The following is a 15280-nucleotide window of genomic DNA, read 5'->3' on the forward strand; positions in this document are numbered from 1 at the left end:
CTTGTTAATACCGGACATGTATAGATCATATGTACAATATCTGCAGCCACCAGCCCACACTTAGGGCATTTAGTACGGTCGTTGTTCAAATTGTTTTGTGCCCATTTAGAAATTCTCAGTGGTGTGTAATATAAGTGAGATATTGTTCTGTACGATTGAAGCATTAAACTAGACGAATGAGTCGTTCTATTGATGTTTACTAAAGCGGCTGTAATATTCTGAGTTGTCACATTAAATCCTAATATGGAAGTCCATTTTGTCGCTAATCGAGGAGTTTCATCCAATTTGTTTTGGTGTAAACACTTATATCCCAGACTAATTAAGGATTTTCGATTCGTTGAATAAAAACAACTCCATAGATCTGAGCTACTTACGGATATCAGGTTCATCTTACGAATTAAATAGTCCCTTATTTGAATATACTTAAAGCGCATCGATTCCGGTAATTTGACCAAAAGTTTCAAAGTTTCAAATTGTAAGAAGCCCCTTGAACCATATAAGTCTCCAAGTTTTAGAATACCATATTTAGCCCACTCTCGTCCTGTATTATCATTGAAAATCCCTGGAAGTCCAGGATTACCCCAAAGTAGCAGATCAGTGTGAAAAAAAGAAGTCTCACAATTGATCATCATCATATTCCAGAAACGGACTGCATCCCGTGCAGTCTTAAATTTTACACGTTTAAAATAATTCGGGTCCTGCACCTTTGTCAGAAATTGTTTTGCCTCTCTGCCAAGCATAAATTGATGAAAAAAAAATTGATTATAGCTAATAAACAGGCTGCGAAGCCGGTTCAAAAAAGAAGCAAAAAAGTAAGCTCTAAAATCAGGGAAGTTAAGACCTCCTTTTTCCAATGGTAATTTCAAGATTGCCATCGATCTTCGCGGCTTCTTGTAGCCCCACAAAAAGCTATTAATAATGCTATCCAATTTAAAAAAAAACAAATTATTAACACGCAGAGGAATACAGCGAAAAAAATATAAGAATTTAGGCAGGATATTCATTTTAATCAGATTCAATCGTCCCAACAGGTTAAGCGGGATCTTATGCCATTTTTTTAGAAGAGCTGCAACTTCTTTCAATAAAGGTTCATAATTTAATAAGTTTATATCCGAGATCTCTGAGGAAATTTTAACCCCTAAATAAACCGTGGCCAGGCAATATCCTGGAACTTGAGGATTAGACTGATAATTCATTATGACTTGCGTTTTATTTGTGTTAAGTTTGTAACCTGCGATAGCCCCAAAGTTGTTGGCTTCTTCTGAGATCCCTACCAGTGCTTCTGCCACATCGGTGGTGTAAATGGCTAAGTCATCGGCATAAGCGGTAATTTTCAAAGTTTTGTCTTCATGATGCATGGGTTTTATTTTGCCTTGCTCTTGAAGGGCATTAATAAACGGTTCCATGGAAAGAGCAAAGAGTAGGGGTGATAGAGGGCACCCCTGCCGTGTCCCTCGTGAAATTAAAAATTTAGATGAAACGCCCCCTGCATAGCTGATCTTAGCATTAGGAGTTCTATACAAAGCTTGTATACTTCTTAAAAAATGTCCTTTAAAGCCATATTGTTTCATCACCCCCCATAAGTAATCCCACCCCACTCGGTCAAACGCCTTCTCTGCGTCTAAAAGTATCATCCCGAGTGGGGTGTGGTTAGTTGCTGCCACATCAAAGGCGGTAATCGCCATGTTTACATGGGTGGTTGTGTCCCTCCCAGCTACGAAACCATGTTGTTGTTCGTTTACCAGCAACGGCATAAGTGGTGCAATGCGAAGAGCTTGTATCTTAGAATACGCTTTAGCGTCAGCGTTAATCATTGATATAGGACGATAAGAGCCGCATTCCGTTGGTATTTTATTTTTCTTAAGAAAAAACATAATTTTAGCTGCATTTCACGATTCTGGTACCTGCCCAGTAACACCAATTAAATTAATAACTGAGCATAAAAGTGGTAAGATTTCCTCTGCGCAAATTTTATATAATTCTATGGGGAGGGTATCCTCACCGGCGGCTTTATTAGAGGGGAGAGAAGTAACAGCATAGTGCAATTCCTTTAACGTAACTTCTTCCTCTAGCCCATTAACACAATCTTGATCTAAGTATTCGCGGGCTGGAAGATTTTTATTAATATACATTTGTATCTGCATTTTTGTACAGCTACCCTCTGGAGTGTATAGTTTTTTATAATATGTTGCGAACTGATCCATTATTTGTGCTGGCTGAGTATATGAAATATTATTAAGGCCTTTAATACATTTGACTAATGTTGTAGCTCGGTCATCTGCCACCTTATAAGCCAGGGCCTTTCCTACCTTATCCCCACATTCATATTGTGCCAGTTTATATTTAAGCAGCTTTCGGCTATTATTTTCCCTTAAAGCACATTTAAGAGTTGAACGCGCAGTCACTAATTTAGTTTCTAATTGTTTGATATCTTGCGCCCCCAAACTCCCTGCTCTCAAATTATCGGCTAATTGTTTTTCCAGCTGCAAAAAAACCATTTGTTACACTCTTATCCTTTTTCCTTTGTTCTGCATTTTGTTTATATACATACTGTTGCACATGCCCCCTGATAGAGGCTTTACAAGCATCCCAGACTGCTAAAAGTGATGCACTTCCTAAATTGATTTCAATAAATTCTTTGATGTGTACCTTCAACGTTCCAACAAAAACTGCATCTGCCAATATATATCTAGGAAAAGTAAACAATCTAACTTCCGGGTCCCTTTGTATTACACTAAATGACAATAAAATTGGATTGTGGTCCGACGAGACCTTTGGAAAGATCTCCATACGTCCAGCCTCAATAACCTCATCAGATGCCCACGCCAAGTCTATACGTGAATACAGTTTGTGGGGTGAGGAGTAAAATGTGTAGCCAGGTTGATCTGGATACAGGCTCCTCCATACATCTTTTACATTTTGTATCCGAGCTAGTTCTAAAATCGCCACCCTGGTTTTGCGCATGCGTCTAATTGGGCCTCTCTTGGTCACATCCTGTTCATAGTTTAGTACGCAGTTATAATCCCCCATCATGATAAGTTCCCCCTCCCATGAAAGCAGTTCAATATTTAACCAATCAAAGATACGCGGGTCATCAATATTTGGTCCGTATATAGCACAAAAAACAAATTTACGGTTCTCGATCTGCATTTGAGTAATGGCCCACCGGCGTCCATTGTCCGAGGCAGTTTTAGTCACTACCCCCCATGGTTGTTTTTTTTTCAAAATTGCGACTCCTCTAGTAGGAGCGTTAAAAGTAGTACACACCACCACCTCGTAACCCAATTGACTCAGTATTTTCTTGTCCTTAAAGCAAATATGTGTTTCTGTTAACAAAATTAAATGTGGATCATACATTTCAAGTTCTTCATACACCATACACCTTTTGTTCTTGTTATTCAAGCCCGAAACATTCCAAGCTAAACATCTAAATTGCAGCATTATAAATTTTTGAAAAAAAAAAGCGTTTTGCACCTCCCATTAATTGCCATAACATTCCTTGTCTACAGTTTCTATTGTTGACCACTTTAGACCTTGCCTTGTCTTTTTCTTTTTCTCTCCCCCCCCCACCCTCCCCCCTACCCTTCCCTCCCTTCCATCCCACTAGTACCCTCCCCCCAGTGCCTACCCGGAAGCCTCCCTCTATCTTCTGCTGCCGTTAGAGGGGCAGCCACCCTGAGAGGAATCCACATGAACCCGAGCCCTCTATATTGCCGTCATATAGAATGGCCATCAGCCAAAGAGTGAAATACAAAAATAAGAAGGAAAAAAATTAAGACTAGTGAGTTTTAAACAGCAGTAGTACCCACACTAGATTGTTATTATTTATTTATTTTTGCCTCTATTTCCTTCTAACCCATTTGCTTTCGTGGTTAACTTAGTTAGGTTTTTAAGTCCATTTTTGAAAGAAAATGCTCTGCTTCCTTGACATCATGAAACAAGTGATTATGTCCGGATTTAATAACTTTGAGGCGAGCCGGTTCTTGTAGATAGGCCATTGCCCTGTGGGACTTAAAAGAATCGATCAGTTTACGTAGCCCCCATCTTTTGTTCATAGTAATCTTGCTGAGGTCGGATTTAACAAAAAAGGTTACATTATCAATTGTAACTGGAGAATTTGGCCTAGCTTTCATTGAGACTGCTTGTCGCAACAGATAGTTACCAAAATAGATTAGGAAGGGCCGTGGATATTTGCTCTCTTGGGTTCTAGGGGTAATAGGAAGTCTATGTACCCGCTGGAGCTGTGAGTCCCAGTCCCAATCTGACAAATCCGGGAATGCCCTCTGTAAAATCTTTACCATGTAGGCCCTTGCATCTGCTCCCTCGGATCCCTCGGGTATCCCAAAGAGTCTCAGGTTCTGCCTCCTCTGTCAATTTTCCAGATCCTCAACTTTATTCTGCAGAGCCCCTATTTCCTCGTTATGACGATCTGTTGAAGTTGAAGTAGTAGCGAGAGTTTCCTCCACTTCCACAACTCTTTGCTGTAGTTCCACAATTTCTTTAGTCACGCCACTTAGTTTATTAGTAACTTCCTGAAGGGAGCTGTGCATTTTAGTGTTATCTTCTCTTAGTTGTCGGAAGTTCTCTTGTACCTCTTGGCGATGATCCATTAACGTTTTTAGAATTAAATCCAAAGATGAAGCATTAGCGTTAGCATCGGCGTTGGCATGAACAGAGGCCGGTGGAGAGGAGATGGAAATAATAGGTGTTACTATTGGCCCGCTGTGTGGGGTAGTAGCTGCAATAGATTTGTCTTTCTGAGAGTCCCCAGCAATAACAGTAGTAATAACAGTAGCAGTGTTATCAATCCTAGTGATACCGATAGGTAATGTGTTTGAAGGAGCAGAGGGATCTATTATAAAGTGTCACTATTGGACGGAGTGGTTTGTGAATTCGGGCTCACCCCTACCATAATGCTTCCTCCCGATAAACTTGGTGAAAGAATTTTGGCCTCTCTTTTTTGAGCCTGAAACCACTTACCAAGTGGGCTCTGATCTGTAAGCAGCTTCCTCCCGCTAATAGTTGGTATCAATGTATTTAATAACGTTGCAGGGGTCAGATTTCTCCCCCCCTTCCTAACTTTATTTTTTGTCTTCCCCCTTTTTCTTAAAGCGGAGGATCTGATAGCTTTTATTTGTGCAGAGGTGTATTCTATGTCCGCACCGGTATCTTCGCCACTCTCAGTATCACCAGTCTCAACCATCTCCTCATACTCTGGATCGTCTGAATTAGCCTCTAAATGTGTCCCGTTATCAGTAACATCAATCACATCAGTAACATTACGATGACCAGAGCTTCTCTCGTCTGCTTCAGTTAGATCTAAAGCCGGTAAAAGTTGGGGGGACTTAGAGTGTAGTTCAATAGCAGCGTCTGCTGTATCTGTGGTAGGAGCGGTGAAGGTATCAGTCGTGATGATCTCATAATGCTCGGTCTTGCTTGCGCTATCCACCTTAGCTGCAACACTCTTGCCCGCTGTATCTAGCACTCCCTTACAGTCTTTAGCTAAGTTTCCCATAGGTTGTTCAGAATTATATATTTCTGCAACTTCATTTTTATCCTTTCCTTTATCCTTATTTTTGGCAGCAGTAGCAACAGTGGTATTAACTTTATTAGGAGTTTTTATATTGAATTGAATAGTTTGCTGTTTACCAGTTTGTTTATCCACCTGTCGTGGCATCCTCGCTACCACTGCTGGTGAAATCGGTTTAAATACTGGAGAGACCCTTCATCAAGCCCATCTTCGATGGGAGTGCCTCTGGTTGCTTTGTTCTTTTTTTTTTAGTATTTTATTTTTGTTCACCAAGCATCAGTTACAACCACAACATGTTATACGATAATGATATATAAGTACAGTTCACATCTCACATTCGGCTTATTGCGTAGGTCCCGCACAGGTGATATCCCACCCCTCAGAGTATAGTATGTTCGGGTAGTGCAACCAGTTGCCACATTCCGCCAATACAGGTGCGCTCGCCGCCAACAGAATTAAGGAGACGCTACTCCCACCTGCTCATCTGAGGGGTCAGTCGGCCGGGTCAGTAGGTAGTTCACAAATGGCTGCCAAAAGTCCTTGGGTCTCAAAGCGATGGGCAGATTTTCTTCATAAGTATGAAGTGTCTCTTTACAGTGTGCCATGTCTGCTAACCAGTCTTTGAATCTGGGTGGCCGTCGACTCCCCCACTTGATGGATATTCTTCGTTTAGCTAACAGTAGTGCCACCGCCAGCAACTTGCGCTTACCACATTGTCTAAGCTTATAAACTCCCAGTAAACAGTTCAGTGGCGAATTGGGAATAGGTTCGGATAACATTTGAGATAATGCATTCATGATTTCTCGCCAATACCCCTCCAGCGCAGGACAAGCCCATGCAGTATGCAGGAAGTCGGCCCCCAGGGCAGAGCATCTTCCACACTTATCATCAGTCCTAAGGCCAAACCTGTACAGTTTCTCGGGGGTATAGTAAGTTTGGTGCAAGTATCTGAAGTGTATGAGACGGAGGTTACAGTTGGGAGTAAGCAGATGCAATTGTGTGCAGCTGTAGTCCCAGTCGCCTTCTGAAAGCTCTGAGCCTGTGGCCTCCTCCCATCTAACCCTGGCCTTATCGCAGTCGATGTGTTGCTCGCTCTGGGATGCAGTGTAAAGTGCAGTGACCAGTGCCACACGTGTTGGTGCGCTGAGCAATTTTTGAAGGGACTGTAGTGTAGTGGGTTCTGCCGGGAATTCGCTATAAAGGTCTCTCACCGCTGCCCGCAATCTGTGGTAAGCAAAAAGTTTGAGCGGTGTCTGATGAGCACATAGGGCGGGGTCGCCACTCGATATAAACGTGTTGTGTGGGTAGAGGCTGCCCATTGTCGTCAGTCCCATCTCGCCCAGGGTTTCCCTCATTTTTCGTTCCATGGTGACTGACAGTCTAGGATGGTGTGCGAGGGGGAGCCCTGGCGCGTATACCGGCAGTCGCTGTGCCCTAGAGGCCAGTGCATGCAGTGCCCTGGAGGTGCACTTAACAGGTTGTATGGTGTCAGGTGAGTAATAGCTTATGGGATCGGCTATGTATTGAGTCAGAGTGTGTGGAAGGACGCTATCCGTTTCCACTGCAATGTGTGGGATGTGTGAGTGCGGCTGAGTCCAGTAGTGTGCATGCTGTGCCTGTGCACAGTAATAATACAGCTGTAGGTCAGGTGCAGCAAAGCCTCCCCGGTGATAGGGCTGAGTTAGAATTTGCCAGCTCACTCTAGGCTGCTTACCAGCCCATGTAAGCCTCTGCTGTGCAGCTCGCAATCTATGGAAAAACGCCCCCGTGAGCCATATCGGTATGTTCCAGAAAAGATAGAGTAGGCGGGGCAAGAGTACCATTTTCTGTAGGGCTATTCGGTCCGCCATAGACAGCGGCAGCTTAATCCAGCGTTCAATCTGATCCTCCAACTTGCTCACCACCACCCCGTAGTTTTCTTTAATGACTGTCTGTGGGTCACGATGGATCCAGATCCCCAAGTATTTTACCGGGTCAGTGCTCCACTGTAAGGGATAATCCATATGGGGTTCCAAGGTCGCCGGGGTCAGGGGGATCACTATCGATTTGCTCCAGTTGATGCACAGGCCTGAGTAACGTTCAAATTTGACATATTCTCTGATCAGCGGATTGAGGTTAGAGTCGGGGTGTCGAACGTACAGGACCATATCGTCAGCATACAGCGATATGCTCACAGGTCGCAGGCTAAATTGGAGCGCCGTTTCTGGGTGGTTCTGTCTAATCTTACAGGCGAGTGGCTCTAGGACCATCGCAAATAGGACGGGTGACAAAGGGCACCCCTGCCTCGTTCCTCTGCTGACTTCAAATGTCTGCGAGGTATGCCCATTAATCCGCACTCTGGCTCTGGGTTCAACATAAAGTACGGCCACCCATGTCAGGAACGCCCTCGGGAATCCCATTCTAGTCAGGACCGTCATCATGAAGTCCCATTCGACTGAATCGAAAGCCTTCGCAGCGTCTAGCAGCGCGCCCACCGCTGGCAGTTCGGGGTTCAGGCTGTGATACATGGCAAAAATAGTGCGTATATTTTGTGATGTGGAGCGCGTGGGTATGAATCCCGCCTGGTCCGGTAGGATTAGCATTTTTAGTAATGGCTGCAATCTGGTGGCAAGGATCTTAGCCAGTATTTTGACATCTGTGTTTATGAGGGATAGGGGCCGGTACGAATCACAATGTGCGGGATCTTTGCCTGGCTTGGGTAATGCTATTATGAGTGCCTCACGTAGGGACGGCGGTAGTGCCCCCTCCTCATACGCCTCTTCCAGCATCTGAGCCAGATATGGGATCAGCAGGTCTTTATACTCCTTATAAAATTCTCCAGGTAACCCATCCAGTCCCGGCGCCTTGTTGTTAGGCAATGAGTCTATGGCGTCTTTGAATTCGTCTTTGGTGATGTGGTGTCCCAGGTATTCCCTATGTGCATTTGATAACCAGGCCAGACCAATGTCATCCAGGTATGCATATATGTCTGGGGTGGAATGCGTTGTTTTAGTGGTGTAGAGCTCAGAATAGAACCTGCGGAGTTGTTCCAAGATGTTGGGGGTGTCGTACACTGGGGTGCCTAGTTCTGTGTTGATATGGGTTATCAACGAGTTGTTTATGGCCGGTTTAATTTTTTGCGACAGGGTTCTGCCCGGGCGCCCTCCCTCACCATATGCCCTGGCCCTGTGTCGTGAAGAGAGGTATTTTGTCTCCGTGTCAGCGTATTCTTTGTATATGTCCAGTTTGGTTCGAATTTCTGCTAATAGGGGAGTGTGTAATGTAGAAGCGTATTCTGCCTCCAGGGCCTGTATATCCCTCTCAATCATATGCAACTGTTGTCTAATGTCTTTTAGTATCCCAGCATGTTTACCTATGCAGTGTCCTCTTATGGTCACCTTAAATGCCTCCCATAGGTTCCTGTAGCTCTCAACAGTGCCTTCATTGGTTTGGAAGAATGTGTCTATGGCCTGTCTCAGTTCCTCACGGTACGGGAGGTCTGTCAGAGCGGAGGGGTTAAGCCGCCAGGTGAATTGTCGTGGGGTATGAGTAGGAATGTCTAGTAGCAACTGTACCGGAGAGTGATCGGACAGGGTCTTAGGTAAATGATCCACTCGGTTTACCCAAGTGCTGGCAGCCTGGGTGACCAGCCAGTAATCAAGCCTGGACCAAGTGGAGTGAGCAACCGAGGTGCAGGTACCCTCCCGCCTCCCCAGGTGTTGCATGCGCCATAAATCTACCATGGACCAGTCTTCCATTCCCTCAAGGAGGGAGCGCGCAGCCCGTCGACCGTGGGCGCCAGATCCAGTGGATCTATCTACCCGTGGGTCTAGGCAGGTATTAAAATCTCCGCCCCACACAATCTCATTTGGGTTAGTTTCGCGGATTTTAATCCATATGTTGTCATAGAAAGCGGGATCATCAGTATTAGGCCCATAAGTCGTGATAATCGTGAGGTCGGTGCCACCAAAGTCCCCTCTAAGTAGTGCGTACCGCCCCTGTTCATCTGAGTCCGTGTGGTGTAGTGTAAACGGGATACTGCATTTCACCAGTATCAGTACCCCCCCTGGCATAGTTGGAATAGGAGGACGCTATTCGATATTGTGCCCATCTGTTCCCCACTCCAATGTCTTTACGGGGTGCTATGTGCGTCTCCTGTAGGCATGCAATGTCTATCCGGTGTCTGTCTAAGTAGGCGATCACGTTGCGAATTTTGCGTGGGTTTTGTAGGCCTCTAACGTTCCATGTTAATAGCGATAACGGCCTAGTCTGACTTGCCTCAGCCATCGATTCTAGTCCTTACATGACTGGTGCAGTGTGCGCCTAATGCAGGATTCAATGCCGTGTGAGCATGTAAGCTAACAGTAGTGGTGTCACAGTTTGCTAGGGGAATTTTTAACGCTGTCTCCCCAACCCCTCCCCACCCACTTTGTCGCAACCCCCTGGACAAAGACAAGTTCTCCCTCCCCCCATAAACATTCGAAATCAGAAAAACTACAACAATCGTGGTTCACACAGGTGGGCGGTAACTGCCTGGCCGTGGTTCCCCTTCCCTAGTAACGCCAGGTAGGGAGACCCAACTGATAGAAATGTAAATACACTGCGGCCTTTGCCACTGTTCCCCATGCCCTCCTCAACCTAATGTATTATTATAGAAGATAGTCTCGCGCTTATAACCCCAGGCTATAGCAGAAAAGTGTCAACAGTTCCTTGGTTCAGCTAGTACTAGGTGCGCCGCATGCCACTTATCTCGTGTATTCGGAAGTAGGAGCAGCGTCCCAGAGTCACCATAAGCGCCGTCTGCTTCTTGGCGCGCATTGTCCGATGATTGATTTGGGAAAGTGCAGGTACCTGGCTCTCATGGTGTCATCCGGGTAACAACCTATTCGTTGGGTGATGGCTGTACGCGGCAGATGTGGCCACCGTGTGTAAATCCATTACTCAACATCTGACATAGAGTCCGGTTCCTGTTGCCTGTCTCTGGGGGACCTCCTGCGCTCCCCCTTTGGTCGTCGTTGTTGCAGATATTTGGACACTGCCTTGGGGTCATTGAAGATCTTTGCGGATCCTTCGTCTGTGATCTTCAGTCTCGCCGGATACAGCATCGCATACGGGATTTGCAGCTCTCGAAGTTTTTCCTTTATTTGCACATATTTTTTCCTCTCTTCTTGAACCGCTTGGGTGAAATCAGGATAGAGCGCTATATCCATACCTTCGTGTTGGAGCTGGCCCAGTTCGCGCGCCTTTCGCAATGCCGCGTCGCGGTCCCTATAGTTTAATATTTTCGCGATGATGGGGCGCGGCCTGGCTCCCGTCGGTGGCTTCTGGGCTAACGATCTATGGGCCCGTTCTATCAGGAGTACATCTGAAAACGTGTCTCTGCCTAACAGGGTCACCAAAAGTTTTTCTACGTATTGTTCCATCGGCCCTGTGTTGGTCGTTTCTGCAACACCCATTATGCGAATATTACTCCTCCTGGACCTGGCTTCCAAATCCTCAGCCTTGGCGGACAATGCAGCTATCTGTTTTTCCACTCCGTCTTGCTTCGTGGAGAATTGAGCTGTTGTATCTTCCACGTCTGATATCCTACGCTCTGCTGTGTCAAGTCGTTCCTTGTGGCTGTCCAGTCTCTCGGACATGCGGTCAACTCTGTGTGCAAGGTTGTCGATTTTGCCATCAATATTCGTCAGGGCCGTTTGGATGGTGTGGAACATTGAATGTATGGTGTCGGGCGCCATCTCTCCCGGCGTTGGCGGGGCAGTTGAGGATGGTGGCGGACCGTCGCCATTTTGGTCAGGAGGCTTCTTCGCATGTTCGAAGGTCAACTTCGGTTGGTTCCTTTCCGGCTTGCCCATCACGAGGTAGGTTCAATGAGCTCCCCGTCAATGCCCCGATCGGTTTTTCACACTTCGTTATACGCCCACCGAGGCCACTGGCGTCTCTCGGCAGTTTCCCTCCCCCTGCCTCCGGTGGAAGCTGGCAGTGCGGTAGGGGGATGTAGCTGCTTTATTGTACCCCAACCTGTAAACACGACACGTTTACGTGTCAACTTGTAGGGAGCACTGGGCACGTGCAGGTCTAGCAAGGCGATCGGTCCAGGTCGATGCTGTTCGCCGTGGGGCCGTGAGGGAGTCCCGCCGGCTACGCGGCCCGGTTACTCCTGAGCTCCGCGCTCCCGCACCGCGGGGGCAGAGGTCGTAGATCTCGTACCTGGCAGATGATCACGTACAATGAGCCTCGGAGCCCGGGCAGCCATGTGGGGAACGTACTTTGTGTCTATGCCCGGACCGATCCGCTTTCTCCGAGGCACTCCGGTGGGCGGGGCTATGAAAGCCCGGGCTGCGTGCTGTGCGTGCCGGCACGGGAACTCACTGTGGTCCGGTGCGTCACCCTGCCGATTCGCGCTGGGCCACAAAATCTCCGATGTAGCTGGGCAGATCACAAAACTCCCTGGAAACTGCGGTCGAGGGGTGCCAGGGTGTCGGAATGCCTTCAGTGTGCTATTTTGGGCGCAGTGGCTTCACCGCAGTGCAGGATCAGGATGAATAATAGCAGGCTCACGGAGGAGCTCGCTCAACAAGCGGCCATTCCTCTTCGCGGCTAGCTCCGCCCCCCTCCTGGTTGCTTTGTTCTTGATGTTTTTAGGAGCCATTGGCACGGTGATTTGGCTCAGTATACAATAATACAATGTAATACCGATGTGCCAGATGTACCTGAGCCCCTAACAGCTAGCAGCTGTGGCGATGTTACTGGAGCTAGATCTAGAAAGATAAAGGGGCCCGGTATGTATTGCTCTTTTCTCTTTTTAACCCTAGCACCCTAGCACTTGGCGCTCAGTGCTCAACAAGCAAAACAAAGTCTCAAAACCAGTTTCATGCAGTGGCGTGGCCCCTTTAATAACCCCCGACGGTTTTTTCCAGCTGATCCTGAGACACACTCCTTCAAAATGCCTCGAGAGAAATTTTGTCAGAGAATACCCCCGTGAATTACCAGCGAAGCTCCCAGATCCTAGATCTTCTAAACGGGGCTCCGCGGCCACGCCTCCTCCAAACAGACTCCCCCGCTGCTTCCACTGCTTTACCGCCGCTGCTGTCCCTGTTCTGTGTTCGGCGTTCGGCGTTGGAGTGTGTCTCCTCCAAACAGACTCCCCTGCTGCCTTCACTGCTTTTCCGCCGCTGCCGTCCCTGTTCTATGCTCGGCGTTCGGCGTTGGAGTGCGCGACCGCTCCTCCCCCTCCTCCTTCCAGCTCCCTCAGCTCACTCGGTCACCGCCGCCGTTACCGGACACGCCGATCCACCAGACCCACGTCTCTGCAGACCTCCGCAGACCTCAGACTCCTCAGGCTCCGAGCCAGGCCGACAGATGACTCGTAGGTACGTTCTGCTGATTCTGCTGATTCATTATTGTTTCACGCCAGTATAATGTTAAACCGCAAATCCCTTTAGCTGAAAAGCCTTGTATCCGATAACGCCGTGGGGCCGCTTCTATGACATTTTAATGACAGCGCTTCAGTATCTTCCACTCGATAGCCGTTCAATTATAAGTTTGTAACGCTCATTAGAGTATTTTCAAGCTCGAAGGTCAGGGTCAAGCTCGAAGGTCAAGTACATCCTAATGACCAAATATTAATACAACAAAGGAATAGATGTAGGTGTAGACTTCTTGTGAATATGATGCACCCCTACAAATGAAAGGGAACCATCGCGCTCCATCAAATTATTGGTGGTGTCAGTAAACCTTGGTACACAAATGACATATTGGGATGAGTGCTGCAAAATGACTGACATACTCAGGCTGTTTCCTGGTGGCTGGGAGCGTATCTGGATGCATAAATTAGAATAACAAATGTATCCCTTGTGGATTGCTTGATAAATCTCAGAAAAGAAAGCATTACCCCCAAATTGTAATGGGCATAGCAAATGGTCAATGGAGAAAGGTGGCATTGGATATTACAGGGCCTTATTGTATCGCAAAATGTTTTGCAAATCCTACATACATAGCATTTTGCGATTCTGAAATAGCGATTCCCACAAAATCGCTATTTGAGAATCGCAAAATGGCTATTTGATACATATGGCCCTTCTTGCGGTAGGGAAGTAAGAGGTAACAGGCACTTCGAAGATGGTTAATGACTCAGAATGAGGAAAAGAAGGAAGGCTCGAAAGGGTTTGTTGAGGTTTAAACAGCCTCTCAGTGTATTAATCATAGACAAATATACATTATTGTATACAGTGATGGTAATGCGTGGAACCAGAAAAAGGTCATGAAATTAACAAGGTGTTTGGTGGAGAGGGAAAATACTGATGGATCTTTGAATGGGAGGATGGACACAGAATGTAGTGATGGATTCCATTTGGGCAGGTGCAATGGAAACCCCTTGTGGATGAAGAATTATGAAATGTAATATGGTATGTATTGGTGACAAAAACCATGCGCAGTGGGTGCATAAATGGCAACATTTTCTTTTGTAAGCTGGCACGTCCTCTCTGTGTACTTAATAAGACTAAAGTTCAGTGTTTTTCACCATCAAATCCCACTCGATTTGTAACGATTTGCTCCATTAACGTCCTACTCAGTCACCTATCCTTCTGTTGTCAATAAATTCAGCACCACTTAATTAATTAATATTGACAACTGTTGCTGGAAGTGCTTAGCAACAGCAAGGTGTGCCACTAAGCACAGTGTAAAAATGATTTCATTGTTATATGGTTTTCCATGAGGTTTGTTGTCGAAACCTGGTGATTCCTCAGGCTTTTATGCCTAAGAGGTGCTGGTGATAAAATACCAGGCACATGGTTTTACAACAAGAGAACACCAGGTATTCAGCAATGGCCGAACATTAACTCACTGTTCTTATAAATGTCACTGAGAAATACCAAATCCGTATTGTGAGAAACTTCAGTCCAGCCAGTAAGAGAGTAAGTCGACAAGAAGGCAAATACCCCAAAGATGTTCACCCAGAAATTCAGGTATATAGAGACACAGTTTGGCATTAATTAGGAATATTGTCATTTTTGATTGGTGGGGATTTCAAGTTTCAGCAAACTAATCCTTCAATTTCTTTACCAGCACTCACATTTTTCAGCCAGGTTGGCCAGAAAAAATTCGTCTTGCTGATATGCCTATCTAAGGTTACACATTGTCTCAACTACTCCATTTTAGACAACCTCTACTCTTCTTTTCATTCATCGAGTTGGTGCTGCTTAAAGACGAAATGACAAATAAACGCGAGAATAGCATGACGACCCTCCTGATTGATTGGTGCAAAATCCAGACAATATTTATGGGGAGAGCATATATGTAAGCTTTCCTTGCACAAATAAATTGAGTAATGTCCCCTTCTTCTTCGTAAATACTGAAGAAGCTATCCCAAAGATCACATGTAGGAGGAATTCTAGAGTGAGCAGTGCATGGATGTTGATGATGCATTGGCCAAGCCACTTCCCTCACCTGCAAGAAGTTCTTAAAAAAAATCTTGATTTAAATAGGGAGAGAATTCACTTCTAAATGTAGTTGAAAAATCTTGATGCCCTCAGAAACTTCTTAATTGTTACTTATAGCATAACAATGGAACAAAAAGATGTCAGCTTTCATAAAGACAAGGGCCCCCATTAGGATGGCGGGCGGACTTTGCCCACCTGCCACCCTTGCGGAAAACGGGACCGCCCGCGAGCTGAGCGGCGGTACCGCACTGCATATTAGGATGCGCCCGCCACAGCGGCGGGCGCATCATGCATTTTTAAGATTGTGGCGGGCAGTGCTCTCAGCACC

The sequence above is a fragment of the Lissotriton helveticus genome, chromosome 3_2 (genome assembly GCF_964261635.1).
Source record: "Lissotriton helveticus chromosome 3_2, aLisHel1.1, whole genome shotgun sequence".
In the NCBI taxonomy this organism is placed as follows: domain Eukaryota; kingdom Metazoa; phylum Chordata; class Amphibia; order Caudata; family Salamandridae; genus Lissotriton; species Lissotriton helveticus.